The 13,796-nt window shown below is 44.2% G+C and overlaps 1 non-coding gene and 1 pseudogene across 1 annotated transcript; both read left to right on the forward strand.

Annotated features, from left to right (window-relative positions):
• Nucleotides 1–8,643: 8,643 nt before the first annotated feature.
• Nucleotides 8,644–8,763, forward strand: LOC120975039 (U5 spliceosomal RNA). The gene has a single exon (XR_005770885.1). It is a non-coding gene; the product is annotated as a U5 spliceosomal RNA (small nuclear RNA).
• Nucleotides 8,764–8,990: 227 nt separating this feature from the next.
• LOC109748411 (zinc finger BED domain-containing protein RICESLEEPER 2-like) lies at nucleotides 8,991–12,803 on the forward strand (annotated as a pseudogene).
• Nucleotides 12,804–13,796: the final 993 nt, after the last annotated feature.

Below are 13,796 nucleotides of genomic sequence, written 5' to 3' on the forward strand. Positions count from 1 at the left end.
AAAGAAAATGGTTTCTCATTGTCACGTCACGTACATGTATAAATATTATCCAACCTCATTATGGTTGGAATTTAAGCTAGGTCAGCTGGTTATGAACAACTATGGTGTACCATAGGTAGTGGGTTCAAGTCCCACCTCGTACGTCTTTTTTTTTTCTTTTTTTTACCACGCCAGGAAAAAACGGGAGAAGGGGAGGGGAACGAAGCGGGAGAAGTGGATCGAAGGAGATTGACTCGATCGTGCGAACGAAGCGGGAGAAGTGGATCGAAGGAGATTGACTCGATCGTGCGGATCGCCAGAAAAAAATAACGGAAGAGTCAATCGTGCGGAGCGCCAGAAAGAAATAACGGAAAGAAGGGGAGGGGAACGAAGCGGGAGAAGTGGATCGAAGAAACTAGTCGTGCGGATCTGTCGCTAACGACCAGTCGACTGGTCGTTAGCACAGTCCTTTTCAAAAACAAGTCGACAATTTTTTAACACACGTGTAACATTTTTCAAGAACATGTTCAGCATTTTTTTTTCTCAAATGCACAAGCACTTTACTTATGTTTCATGGCAAATATAATTTTTCTTACATTCATTTTTTCGAATGAGAAAAATAAAATAAACATGAATTTGATTTTGGAAATAAAATAAAAAGGAAACCGGTAGAAAACGGACGTCAGGATAATGCTCCAATAATCTGATTCACCTCTCGCATGCATTGCTTGTAAATCTCCAACAATCACATCTCCTGAATTATCGGACGTCTTGTTAGGGTAACTAGTATCGCATTCCAGAAATAAAAACTATACCAATAACGTCCATTTACCTAGACCTAGATCCCTTGCTCACGTTAAACTCATCTTCAAGATCAGATCGATGAGGACACGGTGGCAGAGCCGGAGACTTGGTGGTGCATCTCCGGGCACCGGCGGCAGCGATCGTCTCCCGAGATTCGAGGGCGTGATGACGCGAGCGCGGCGCCGCCGCTGTGGAGTTGCCGATCTTCTGTCGCTGGCTTGCACTCGCAATGGCAGCGAGCCTGTTCGTTCGAGGACCTGCCGCTTGCAGGCTGTTTGCCGGACCTGGCGCGAGTCCACCGACGACCGGCGCTCCGTTTGCAGCATAGATATCCGCTTCCGCCCCCGCGGCTGGATGTTAATAAGCGATCTAGTGCCTACGTCGGGCTGCCGCCTCCGCCACGACTCTGGTGTCCGCACCTATGTAAAACTCGACGCGCTCTCTAGCAATTACATCTTTGCCGTGGCTGAGGGCCTCCTTGTCCTGCACGAGAAGCACTCCACCGACGTCGTCCACCTCCTCAACCCCCTCACCGGCAGCCTCACCGAGTTCCCACCCATCACCGAGGTGCGGGCTTACGATGGCTCCAAACAGAAAACCAGCGAAGCCATCGATACCTTGAAGCTCTACTTCTCCGACCCCGACGAGTTTCGCTATTTTGCCGGCATCGACGACTCAACCTCCCCACCCACTCTTGTTTTCGGCGTGGAAAATAATGGGCCATTGCACGTCGTTTACGCCAAGCCCCGCGATCACCACTGGGTATCTGTGCACAACCTGCCGCATTGGACTATGTGCTCGGATTTTGGCAGGCTTGTGTGGTCTTTCACGCCGCCGCCTGGCGTTTGGTTGCCGAAAAAGATTTACGTGTACTCATTTGGTTTCTAGTAAGAAGGGATTAAGTGTTTTCCGACTCAAGTAAAGTTTGACCGTCAACAAGAGAGGGGTCAACAACTTTTATAATATGGTATACTAGTGAAGCCACTGGAAAAATAAATTATATAGATACTCCTACATGGTTTGATTTAAAGCATGTCGGAGGGCACGCCCAGTTTTTGGCAGCGCCGCGACAAACATTGTCTTCTTGATTGTTATTGTAGAAATTTGTATTATGACCATCTAGTACTCGCCTCACCCTTCTGCTCTGGTGCTATCGCATTCCAGCTTCGTTTTTATCATGTCCGGCACTCGGGCCTCCCAGCAATAACATTGTCGCTGCCATGCTCATACACGTCACGGATATTGACTAGATGATGGTGATGCATGCCTGTGAAGCGGTGCCCCATGGCTCCAATGAGGCCGCATTTGCTTCTCTCTCCTCCGCCGTCGCCGCCTTCCTCTCCTCTAGTCACAAGTTGTGTAGTTTCTGGTTCTCCCCCTTGGAACAGAATTGAGAAACCACTCTTCCTCTTCATCATCCAACTCAAGCTCATCATCATCATATTGGGTTTCATCAAATTCTTGAGAAGCCTATTCTTGAGAGACAAATTCTTCGTTTGCAACATTTGTATATCTCAAAAATGCTTCATTGTCAACACTACATGCACACAATTGAACATAAAAACACATCGCTACATGCTCATTATCATTGCATTCAACAACTAGAAGCACAATCAAAACAAAAACAAAGATTTTTTTTACCTTTCAGACATATCATCGAGCAGGTTGTGCGCGTCGGTGACCGTGGCTGTGGGCGTCAACGGCTCTTCCTCCATGGCCGGTGGAGGGGAAGGAGGAGGAGGAGGCGGTGGAGGTGCCGGGGCAGCCGCGGTGGCCACAGCGGCAACCTTCTTGGTCGTCGTCGCTGATAACCCACAAGTGTAGGGAATCGATTGTAGTTTGTTCGATAAGTAAGAGTGTCGAACCCGACGAGGAGCTAAAGATAGGACTAATGTTCTCTCAAGTTCTATCAACCACTGATACAACTCTATGCACACCGAACGTTTGCTTTACCTAGCAACGAGATATAGATGTACTTTGCGGACATGAAAAGGTAGCTTTGCAAGATAATAAAGAGCATATAAATAAAGGTTAGTTGTTGTTTTATAAAAGAATAATAAATTAAAATATCTTAAAAGAAAAATAAAGCAAAGGATTATCCTTAGGCAATTGGATATGAAACTATAGTGATAATCATCTATTGCAGTTTTTTAATGCGGGAGAGGCCTACGCTAACATGTAGCAAAATTCATTGATTACAAATACTTATGATCGGAACTCTAGACAGCATCCTCAAATACCAAAGATTCATTAAAGGTAAAGCCCAAAAATAGCATTAAGATCTAAGGTCCCTTTAATCCCCTATGCAACAATTCATGAACTAGGGTTTTTGTTTTAGTCACTCTAGCAACCCACCATAAGCAAAGCAATCACATATTGCAAATACCCTACAACGTGCATCTCACACGTGTGCGCAAACTCTAGGCACCATAGGACAACACCATAATAACATACAACTCAAATCAACCATAACATACTATAATTAGCCCATAGGACAAAAAGAAACTACTCAGACATAACAGAGATGCAACACATCATTGGATAATAGTATATAGCATCAAACCATGCTCAAGTAGAGATTACAACGGGTTTGAGGGAGAGTACTCTGCTGCATATAGAGGGAGAAGATCTTCATGACGACGACAAAGTTGATGGAGACGATCGCCGCGACAATGACTCCCCCGGCGGCGCTGGGCGCCATCGGGGGAGAAGGAGAGGGAGCCCCCCACCTTTCTCTTCTTCCTTGGACACCCCTAGATTGGAGAAGGTTCCCCCTCTAGTCCTTGGCCTCCATGGCTCCTGGATGGCGAGAGCCCTCCAAAATTGGATCTCTCCTCCTCTGTTTTCTTCTCTATTTTGGTATAGTTTATGAGCCCGAGCACGGTTTCTTAAATATTCTGACATCCGTAACTCTGATTAGGCTGAAAATTTAAGGAAAATTTTCCCACAAAATTAGCTTTCTTGCAGCGAAAGAAGAGCTCCAACCGACATCCACAACTCTCACGCAGGCCCCTCACGCGGGTGGTACCTATGCCACACCTCGAGGCCGTGTGACGCCCTCGTGCACCGCCTTACGATTATTCCTTCGCCTAAAAATCCGATGTTTTCTAGAAAAAATTCACAAAAAAATTCAAGTCATTTCGGCTTCGTGAATTTTCACCTAAAACCCCAAAAACAATTTTTAAAAATAGGATTGACCTTTCGCACTGGATTAATAGGTTAGTCCAAATAAAAATAATATAAATTGCCAAAAACATGTAAAAGTGGTATGATAATAGCATGAAAGGAAAAACTCTATTGATGCATGTTGATCACTTATCAGTTCAGTACATATATTTCCATTATTATTATTTTCAATGCAACACGTATATTTTTTTTTTATGATGGAACCTGACCGTTTTCTCTTCTTTGTAGATGGAACCAGCATTTTCTACTAACATGGGTAAAAAACCAAGCATACATGCAAGTTTATCATACTTTTTTTGATTAAAGGAGACTGTCATTGACAGCAATCAAGCTGTGTGCAGCTTCAGCAATGTGATCTGGAGTGAAGCTCAGTCAGACTCCAATAATCCCCTGTACACGCGGGCAGAGAAAGCTAACAAGTGGGCAACAGAGTTACAATCACTCCTAACCTTACACAAGTACCCGACAGGCAAAGAAACAAGTAAACTCTTCAGTTTCATGTAGATGAAGCAGAGCCCGGACATGTCTGGGTTTCTTCTATTGTTAACTGCAGCGATGACTGCAGCACCGTTAATTTCAGTCGTGTCCGGGATCAGATCATGTTGCATGCTTATCTCTCATTATTATCAGTTTAGGTCTTCAGGACGTATATGTAGCAGCTTAGCGGAGCGAGTGGTTTGAATCCAAGCGCCTTGTAACTCCGTATTATAAAAAGTGAGATGTTTCTTTTGTTGTAGGCAGACAAATTATGTTTCTAAGTTTTACTTTTCTTATTAAAGAAAATTCCACATATACATCAGGCGCTCTAGGTACTTGTAAAATTTTGTTATAGATAAATTTTTTTTTTGCAAACATATAAATAAATGAAAATGAAGCATAAGCCCTCTGGCCAGTAAGGGTCGGGATCTACCGCGTCTCCATGGCCCTAAGGCCAATTGAGACGGCCGCCGCCTCCTCCTCCACAAAAAAAGTTAGGGTTTTTGCCTCCTGTCGGCGTCGCCGCAGGTCCGCCTCCTCTCCGGTGGCCCTAGGGCCATGGAGGCGCGGTGGATCTCGGCAAGGGCCGGTGGGAGGGCTCCGCTTTTAGTCGTTTCTTTCAGTTTTGCTAAGGTTTGTGTCTGCTCAGGAAGACGAGACGGCGGCGGCTCCCTGAAGATGGAATAAAGGTCTCCCTGCCTAACCCCCGTTCCGGCGGTGCGTCTAGCACCGTTGATGGGCGTGTGAAGGTGTGTCTCCGGCGGATCTATCTTTGGTGGATTTGCTCGGATTTCGTCGTTGTTCGTCTACGTTCGTGTGTCTTCGGATTGGATCCTTCTGATCTACGTTATTCTTCATCTGCGGCGGTTGTTGTTCTAGTGCGCTGGTCCTACGGGGCCTTAGCATGACGACTTCCCGACTGTCTACAACAACAAGTTGTGCCCGACTCCGACGATGGAGGGGCGATGACGTTGGCGCGCCTTCGGCTCGCTTCAGTGCTTGTAGTCGTCGCTAGATGGTCTACGAATCTGAATGTAATTTTTATTATTTTTGGTATTCGTTGTAATGCCATATGATTGAAGATGAATAGATCAGAAATTTTCCTGCAAAAAAGAAGGCCAAAGGAGATGAGACAGGGCACTCCATGTCCATGAGACGAGACAGGGCACCAGCGCCGGTGGGAGGAGGGGAAACACTAACGAATAGGAGCATTCCTTTCTTTTTCAGGGAAGATACGCCTTTGCCTATTTACTATATCTAAATGGGAGCCCCCCACTACCTGATTTTCCAGCCTTCTCATACGTCCATGTCATCATAAATTCTTTCAGCCGTTTGATTCACCACGTATGGCTCAGATCAGCCAAGAGTTAATCATCCCGGCCGGTGCACCGCGCCCCTCACGTTGGCTCCTACTACTTCTCTACCCGCAGAAGCGGAAGCGGAAGCGAACCTTCCTCCAGTCGAAACGTCTTCGCGACGGAATCCCACCTCATAAGCTGGCCGCTCCATCTCCAATCCCTTACATATCTCTTCCCAAACGACACAAACTCCACGCAGCGACAGACGCAACAGAAGTACAGAACTCAGCCTTCTCTAGGGTTTGTGACAACAGTCGGGGAGGACTGGCAGCTACGGCCGCGATGGCAGGGCAAGTGCAGGATCGCAAGACGGTCGATCTGGAGGGGATGGGTGGAGCTTCATGCAGAAGGGCATCAACAAGCTTCTCAACTTCCTTGAGGGCAAGCCGGAGCCGCAGCTCAACTCTGAGGACTACATGAGGCTCTGCACGTAAGTTGCCTCCCTCCCCGTCCCCCTCCTGCCATGCCTAGGCTTGGCCAGATTTGACCTGATCCGGTGATGAATTGATCTAGGGTTTCCGCCCACCCCTGTTTGTACCTTTCGTCACGCAGCACGATATACCCGCAGCAACTATATGACGATTACCGCGAGTCCTTTGAGGAGTACATCGGAGCCACGGTGAGGTGATTTTCCTACTCTCCCTGGTACGCACATGCGTGTTGAGTGTTCAGAGTCTCCCCGGTTTTGTGTGTGTGGCGCACCAGTGCTGTTGGTTTTCTGGTCAAATTAAACAAGGCAAATCTGATTGTGTTTTGGTACCAAACATGCATAGATGGGTTAGAATTTCTGTAACTTTTTTGGGTTCAGGTTTTCTTACTGTTCGCGAACGTTTACGTTCTCATCTTACACATAATCAGATCCAATTGAATGATTTTCTTCTTTGGCAACTTGAAACAGACCTTCCTATTATAATTCCAGTACACTATCTTTTATGTAGTACAGGTACCTTCCTATTAGAATTCCAGTATCCTATCTTTTATGTAGTACAGGTACAATTAGTTCATCAGTGAGTTTACTGTTTACTACTTGATTGATAATGTGATTTAGGACAGTTTATTCATGCTCCATCTTTCTGACGCCAAATAAATGACATTAAGTGGATTGCTGGATCCAGACCCAATTTTTTCAGGTTGTATGTAGGTCTCTGACTTGGCGTATACGGGGTGAGCATTCAACGACCTCTTCGTCAAGCTTCTAGCATGGTGATGGTAGCGTTTATGGTTGAGCTGACTCTGCAGTAGGGAGGAAGCCGTCTATGCTGCTCCGTTCTATCGATGGTAAGCTTATGAGTGTGGCCAGCGATGGTCCAGTGGACTTGCTTATGCCACAACTCCCTTATCTTGATGTCCCCAGCCCGCCTTGCTGCAAGATAACTGAGATATTCTGTTGTTGAGTCAATCACCATGGATGCAGTCTCATTTGTGGATGGCTTAATTTACCTTTTCTTTAGTAATTCTGATGCTGACTCCATGATCATCTTCTTTTCAGGTTGAACGTATTCATCATCATATATTCAAAGTTACACCGGACACATACATAGTTGCTGATGGAATAATTTTTCTTTCCTCTCGCTTTTCATTTGTGCTATACTGTTATCCATTAGTTCACATCTTAAAAATGGTACATTGTTTGTTCTCGACACTTGCAGGTTAGTGATTGTTGGCTTTTCTGAATTGGTAGATTTCAAGTTCATTTAAACAAGGTGGCCTTTCCCTACAAGTTTTCGTGTATGTGGCAACATTTGTTTTGTCCCAAATAGTTATTTTGTTCTAGATAGTTAAGGAATTACTTGCATTTGGACGATATTCAGCTTAGGGAACAAGATAACTGCACATAAAAAAGTATCCTTTTACATTCGACTATATAACTATGATGATTCTGATGCACTATTTTCATTTATATAACAGGCAAGTGTTATCATTGAAAGGCTTCTTCTGTTTCAAATTCTTTGTATAAACACTATTGTTACCATTGGAGGAAAGCCATGCTTATATGCACATCCTTTCAAAGATATTGTTTGCCCACAAGAAGGGAAATGTGTTAGTGCACATGAAAGTCACTATATTTTATTTACATGTTTTTTTCTTCACATTAGAAATTTAGCAAAAAGATCCCGCAGCAACGCGCGGGTAATCATCTAGTTGAATAAATGTCGGAGGGCGAAGAGCTTCAAAATAATTGGATTTTTTTTGTTTCCAAGTTTAGTTTCTTAATAAAAATCCACATGTACATCAATATGCGCTCCGCTGCATACAGTGAAATTGCACAACATGTGTTTTTTTTCATTGTGCTTACATAAAAATAAGCAGATTCGTGCATCTATACCACTATTTGTCCTTTCTTTTGCGTTGCCTGCAAATCACTACATTTCTTTGTCAAAATTACACGTACATGGCGAGCATCTGTACATGCTTATGGAAAATATTTTTTTTCAAAAGGTGTTTTCCAATTCTATTTTTAATAGGGACGTGAACAACTCCAGCCAATTGGTCTTCACAGTAACTCATGTATGTGCCACAATTTCGTCTTTCAGCGTAATGTGCCACAATTTTTTTGAGGGGTATGTGCCACAAATTATTGTTCTCGAAAGAAATGCGTGTATTTGAGAATCTGGCCCAGTTATATGCCATCCTCCCGCATTGGGCCTAATACAATGGGTGTGGCAGCATTTGGGCCTGCAGGCCTGTCGCGGCCGCGTGAGATCGAGCCCAGCTGACAGCACAGGGGAGTGAGTCTGTGTAGTAGCGCTCGAGTTTAGTCCCACATCGCTGCCGTGGGAGAAATTGTGGCGAGCGAGGTGTATAAGAGTTCAGCCAGGGCGAGTGGTGGAAGGCACGCAGCTGCGTGGCGACCACAGAGCGAACTATTCTTTCGCCTTTTACTAAAGAATACCGTGTGGGCGCCATAATGAGCAGCATACGCTAATTTTTAAAGGGTCCTCCCCTCAAAGGGGAGGGTCCCACAAAGAAAATCAAAATTTTATCTGAGTTTTTGGTCAAAATGGGAACGGGCCGGGTCGGCCTGCTGGGTCACTGACCCGACCCAAAATGTCGAGGCCAAAGGGCCAGGCGGGTTTGCCTTGAATGTCAGTGGAGCTGGCACTGTGTGACCCGATGGATCGAACACCCAGCCAGATGGTCTCTTTGCCCTAGTCCACCTCTGCTGGCACGGGTCGACCCAGCCAGATGGTCTCTTTGCCCTGGTCCACCTCTGCCGCCCCCGACCACCTCTGCCTCCGCCAGTGTTACTACCACTCACGGTGCGCCTCTCGGTCGCCGTCGAACTCGCCATTCCGGTCGCCGTCTTTTCCTCTTCTCCAACTTGTCCAGCTCGCAGGTGAGACTCCTGCCGGCCTCCTCCCCTTCCCAGCGCAGCTGCAATTCAAGCACTGGTCTTGTTTTGGTTCTTGGTCACTGTTGTCTGCAATAGCTTCAGTGTTGGTTCTGTAGTCGTTTTTACTTCTACAATGAATTTGCAGTAGTTCTACAGTATTGGTCCGTGTGAATCAGTAGCATCCACTTCATGGTACTATTTGTCTACTACTGCATAAGTTATTTCCCAACTTGAAAAGAAAGGGGAAGATGTAGTAGTAAAAGTAAAGTCATTCAGAAGTGTAGATGAACAAGTACATGAAGAACTACTCCCTCCGTTCCTAAATACTTGTCTTTCTAGGCATTTCAAATGACTATCACATACGGATGTATGTAGACATATTTTAGAGTGTAGATTCACTTATTTTACTCCGTATGTAGTCACTTGTTGAAATGCCTAGAAAGACAAGTATTTAGGAACGGAGGGAGTAGATCATATTTATACTGGATCATTTTGCCCAGGGCAAGCAACAGATTTGGGGATCATGGTTGTACATATGTTTATTACTTCATGGTACTACTTGTCTACTGCTTTGTAAATTTCTCCCCCCGAATCCTATTAAGTGTTTGGATTCTCAAACCAAATTATGTTAAGTTCATATACAAAATTTGTTGGTTGTCCTGCACTAGTACAAGTAAATGAAATTTGGGTATTACATCTGATGTTGATTTTGAAAGTTAATGCTCTCTAATGTTCATATATTTCCCTTTGATCAGAAAAATGGAAGAGGAAGAAGGGGACCATGAGGCATACCAAAGTGGTGGTTCATCGTTGATATCCGGTGCGACAATGAGAAGGGCTCAACCACCCCCAGGGGTGTCTCCTTCTTCGATAAACATTTGTAGAGCTTATCATGGTGAGTATTGTTAATCTTTCTTTTTCTAGGGATGCAAATTAATGGTTGCTAAAATAAAAAATACTCGTAATTGTAATGTTAACACTCGTGTCCTTTGCTCAGCAGGACGTTCACAAAGACACTCGTATGGTTGATTTTGAAGAAGATGAGGCTGATGAAGAAGATGTTGACTATGAAGAAGAAGAGGAAGGAGAAGAAGATGAGGATGATGAAGAAGATGATGATGAAGAGGGAGATAATGTGGATGAAGAGGGAGAGGTTGAGATCATTGACATGGGATCGTTTTCTGAACCGGGAAGAAAGTTTTTGTCTAAAGTGTGGAAAGAATATGAGCCTATCCGTGTTGATGGCATAGTTGTAGTACTGAGTGCAAACACTGTGCAAGGAATATTTGTGCTGAGCGTAAACATGGAACAAGTTCATTGCGCAAACATTTGAAGAGATGCAGGGAAAGGAAGAAGGTTCTTAGAGTTTCTGGACAGCTGAGTGCTTCTATCGTGAGTCCTGATGGAGTTGCAATGGGGCTTTGGACCTTTAATCAGGCATTAGCACGCCGAGAGCTGATGAGGATGATAGTGTTGCATGAATTGGCATTCTCATTGGTGGAGTATGATGGATTTAGAAGATTTGTCTCTAGTCTAAATCCTAGCTTCAAGATGATATGTAGAAAAACTGTGAAGGAGGACTGCATGAAAGCATTTAAGGAAGAGAAGAGAATTCTGCAAAGGATGTTCCAAAACTCCAAATCCAAGATTTCTTTGACTACGGACCTGTGGACATCAAATCAGACAGTGGGGTACATTTGCATCACAGCTCACTTCATTGATGAGGAGTGGAAGCAGCAAAAGAGGATAGTGAAATTTGCAGCTATGGAGACGCCGGTCATAGGAGCTGCAATGTTCAACGTCATGGTGAATTTCATAAGAGAGTGGAACATTGAAGATAATCTCTTTGCTGTGACGCTAGAAAATGCATCAAACAATGGTGCAATGATGAAGCTATTGAAGGCACATCTCCTGCTTAAGAAGATGTTACCTGGTGGTGGCAAGTTGTTTCACCAACGTTGTGCCGTGCATGTCATAAATCTGATATGTCAAGCAGGATTGAACTTCCTTGGTCCAGTGATCAACATGATACGTGAAACTGTGAAATATATTCGAAGCTCACCAAGTCGAAAGGAAACATTTCAAGAAATCCTTGAGCAACATGGTGTATCATGTGGGAGAACTCCAAGTCTTGATGTTCCAACTCGCTGGAACTCAACCTACATGATGATTGATATAGCAAAAGAGCATCGCGGAGTGTTTGACTCTTTGGCCATTCAAGATAAACAATATACCTTCAAGCCATCTTTTGAGGACTGGGAAAATGCCGAAGATGTTTGCAGGCTACTGAAGGTATTTTACGACGCCACTAATGTGATATCCGGCACAAAATATCCAACTGCTAACTTGTATTTCCATGAAATGTGGAAAGTGAAGCTGACCTTAGAGCAACAACATTATGAAGAGGATTCTGAGATGGGCACAACGGTCAAATATATGAAGAGAAAATTCAGAAGGTATTGGAAGATGACATGGTTGAGCCTTTGTATTCCAGTGATTTTGGACCCACAATTCAAGTTGAAATATATTGAGTTCCGATTTGGCCTAGAGTTTGGGAACGAAGATGCAGCAATGATTGCTAAAATACAAAATGTGTTCCAAGGGTTGTTCAAGGAATACCTCCAATTGAATGACAATGGATCAGATCCCATGTCACAAGGAGGTGATGATGACATGGCTATAAGTGGTGAAGATCCTATGGCTGATTGGGACCAACATGTCACCCTCACTGCTCGATCAACAAATTTGGATTCTACCGAACTTGATTCGTACTCGTCAAAGGTACCCATCCGTCGAAGTGATCAATTCAATATCCTTGCATGGTGGCAGACGAACTCAGGTGAATACCCAACGTTGAGTCGCATGGCAGCAGATATCTTGGCGGCTCCTTCCTCTGCGGTGGCATCTGAGTCCGCCTTCAGCACAGGGAAGAGAGTCCTATCAGATTTTCGAAGTCGAATGACCGCAACAACACTTGAAGCTCTTGTTTGCTTACAAGATTGGATAAGGGCCAACGGTAAAGCGATACGACATAAGTTTCTTCTTTGTTTCTTATTAATGCTTCAAGTTTACAAGTTCCTTTTTTTTCTGCAGCTAATACTCAACGTAGCTTGGCTTCAGTGCATGACATTATAATGGACTTACAAGGTATGAGAAACCTTCTGATGTATATAGTGCCATGTATATGAAAGTACACTTAGTATGAAGTCTGCTTTTTATTGAGGGATTTCATATCTACAGTTTGTTCCAGGGAACTATTTGCAAGATGCAGCCCAAACATGTAGATGAATATATAGAGTGTTTTACACACAGAACTAGTGCTTTTATTTTTGGTTTCCCCAAGTTATAGTTGATCTCTAATATATATTTCTTTTTTCTCTCAGATATGAATGTGTAGTTCGGATTCATTTTTTTTCATCGCCAAACTATATTAAAAATATGTTGCGGAGTGGATGACGGGTAGTGTATAATGGATATTTAGAAGTGTATTTTCTTGCAAACCTGATCATGAATTGGTTTTCTGGAACACGCCTTTGCTACTAAGAATATTCCTCTGTTCATAAATACATTATTTAGTTTTTTTGATGGATAAATATACTATTTAGTTGATGTGCACAGAATTACTCTTGTGACATTTCTTTGTAAATACAGATATCGAGGACTGATGCTTGTTGGAGCAATTGATGTTAAACCTCAAGCAGATGGTGAAGCAAAGATATGTCAGCTTTCTCTATAACCTACTGGATGTGAAAAGATTAGCATGTTGAACCTGTATATTTTGATCTTGTATGAGTCTGTTGGATTGAGGTCATTAGCTTGACGTTCTTTGAAACTTGTAATCTATTGATCTTGTTCGAATCTGTTGGATTGAGGTCTTTAGCTTGATGCTCTTTGAAACATGTAATCTCATGATCTTGCCATTTTACTAAACATTTGCTAAATCTGGTTCGGCCTCATGTACCCAATGGGTCAATGGGGCCACAAAATTATGATGAAATGGGCCGGCCCGTGGCCTTACATTTTGACCTTGGGGCCACGGGGCCGGGGCCAGGGCCAGGGTCGGGTCGGCCCATTCCCATTTTGAGTTTTTGGTTGGATATAAACTCAGTGTTTGCCCTCTGCAAGTGTGTTGCAGTCCTAGCCTCTACTTCGCCGTCTTGTGATAGGGTGAAGCTGTGGTACACCGAGCCGGAGGAAGACCTGCGATGCTTCAACTAGTGCTCGCTGTTGCAAGCGTTGACCGGCGGCTGCTACTACAGTCGGTGGTCTCTTGCTAGGCAAAGGTACATCTGACGGGCGACCGTTGCAATGTGGGCTAAAAGATTCTGCGATGCCCGACCTGGAGAAACTGTTCTGACCCATTTGTCAAAGTTTAAGAACGATTTAACTCGTGTTTAAAAGTTTTTTCGGATTTAACTCATTTCAAGACGCCAGCAACCGTGGCGTCTAGATTGCACTGTAGACGCCACGAACTCCGTCATCCTGGCCTACTTTCTGCTCAGTTTTGTGGACCGTTCTGCTCAGTTTTGTGGACCGTTTGACGTGGCAAAGGGCAGTCGCCCCTAACCATGGCGTTTAGGTCCAAAAGGTTAACTGCCCTAACCATGGCGTTTAGGTCCAAAAGGTTAAGTGACATGCGTACATGCACACATGCATTT

The sequence above is a fragment of the Aegilops tauschii genome, chromosome 2, assembly GCF_002575655.3.
Source record: "Aegilops tauschii subsp. strangulata cultivar AL8/78 chromosome 2, Aet v6.0, whole genome shotgun sequence".
NCBI classification, from domain to species: Eukaryota; Viridiplantae; Streptophyta; class Magnoliopsida; order Poales; family Poaceae; genus Aegilops; species Aegilops tauschii.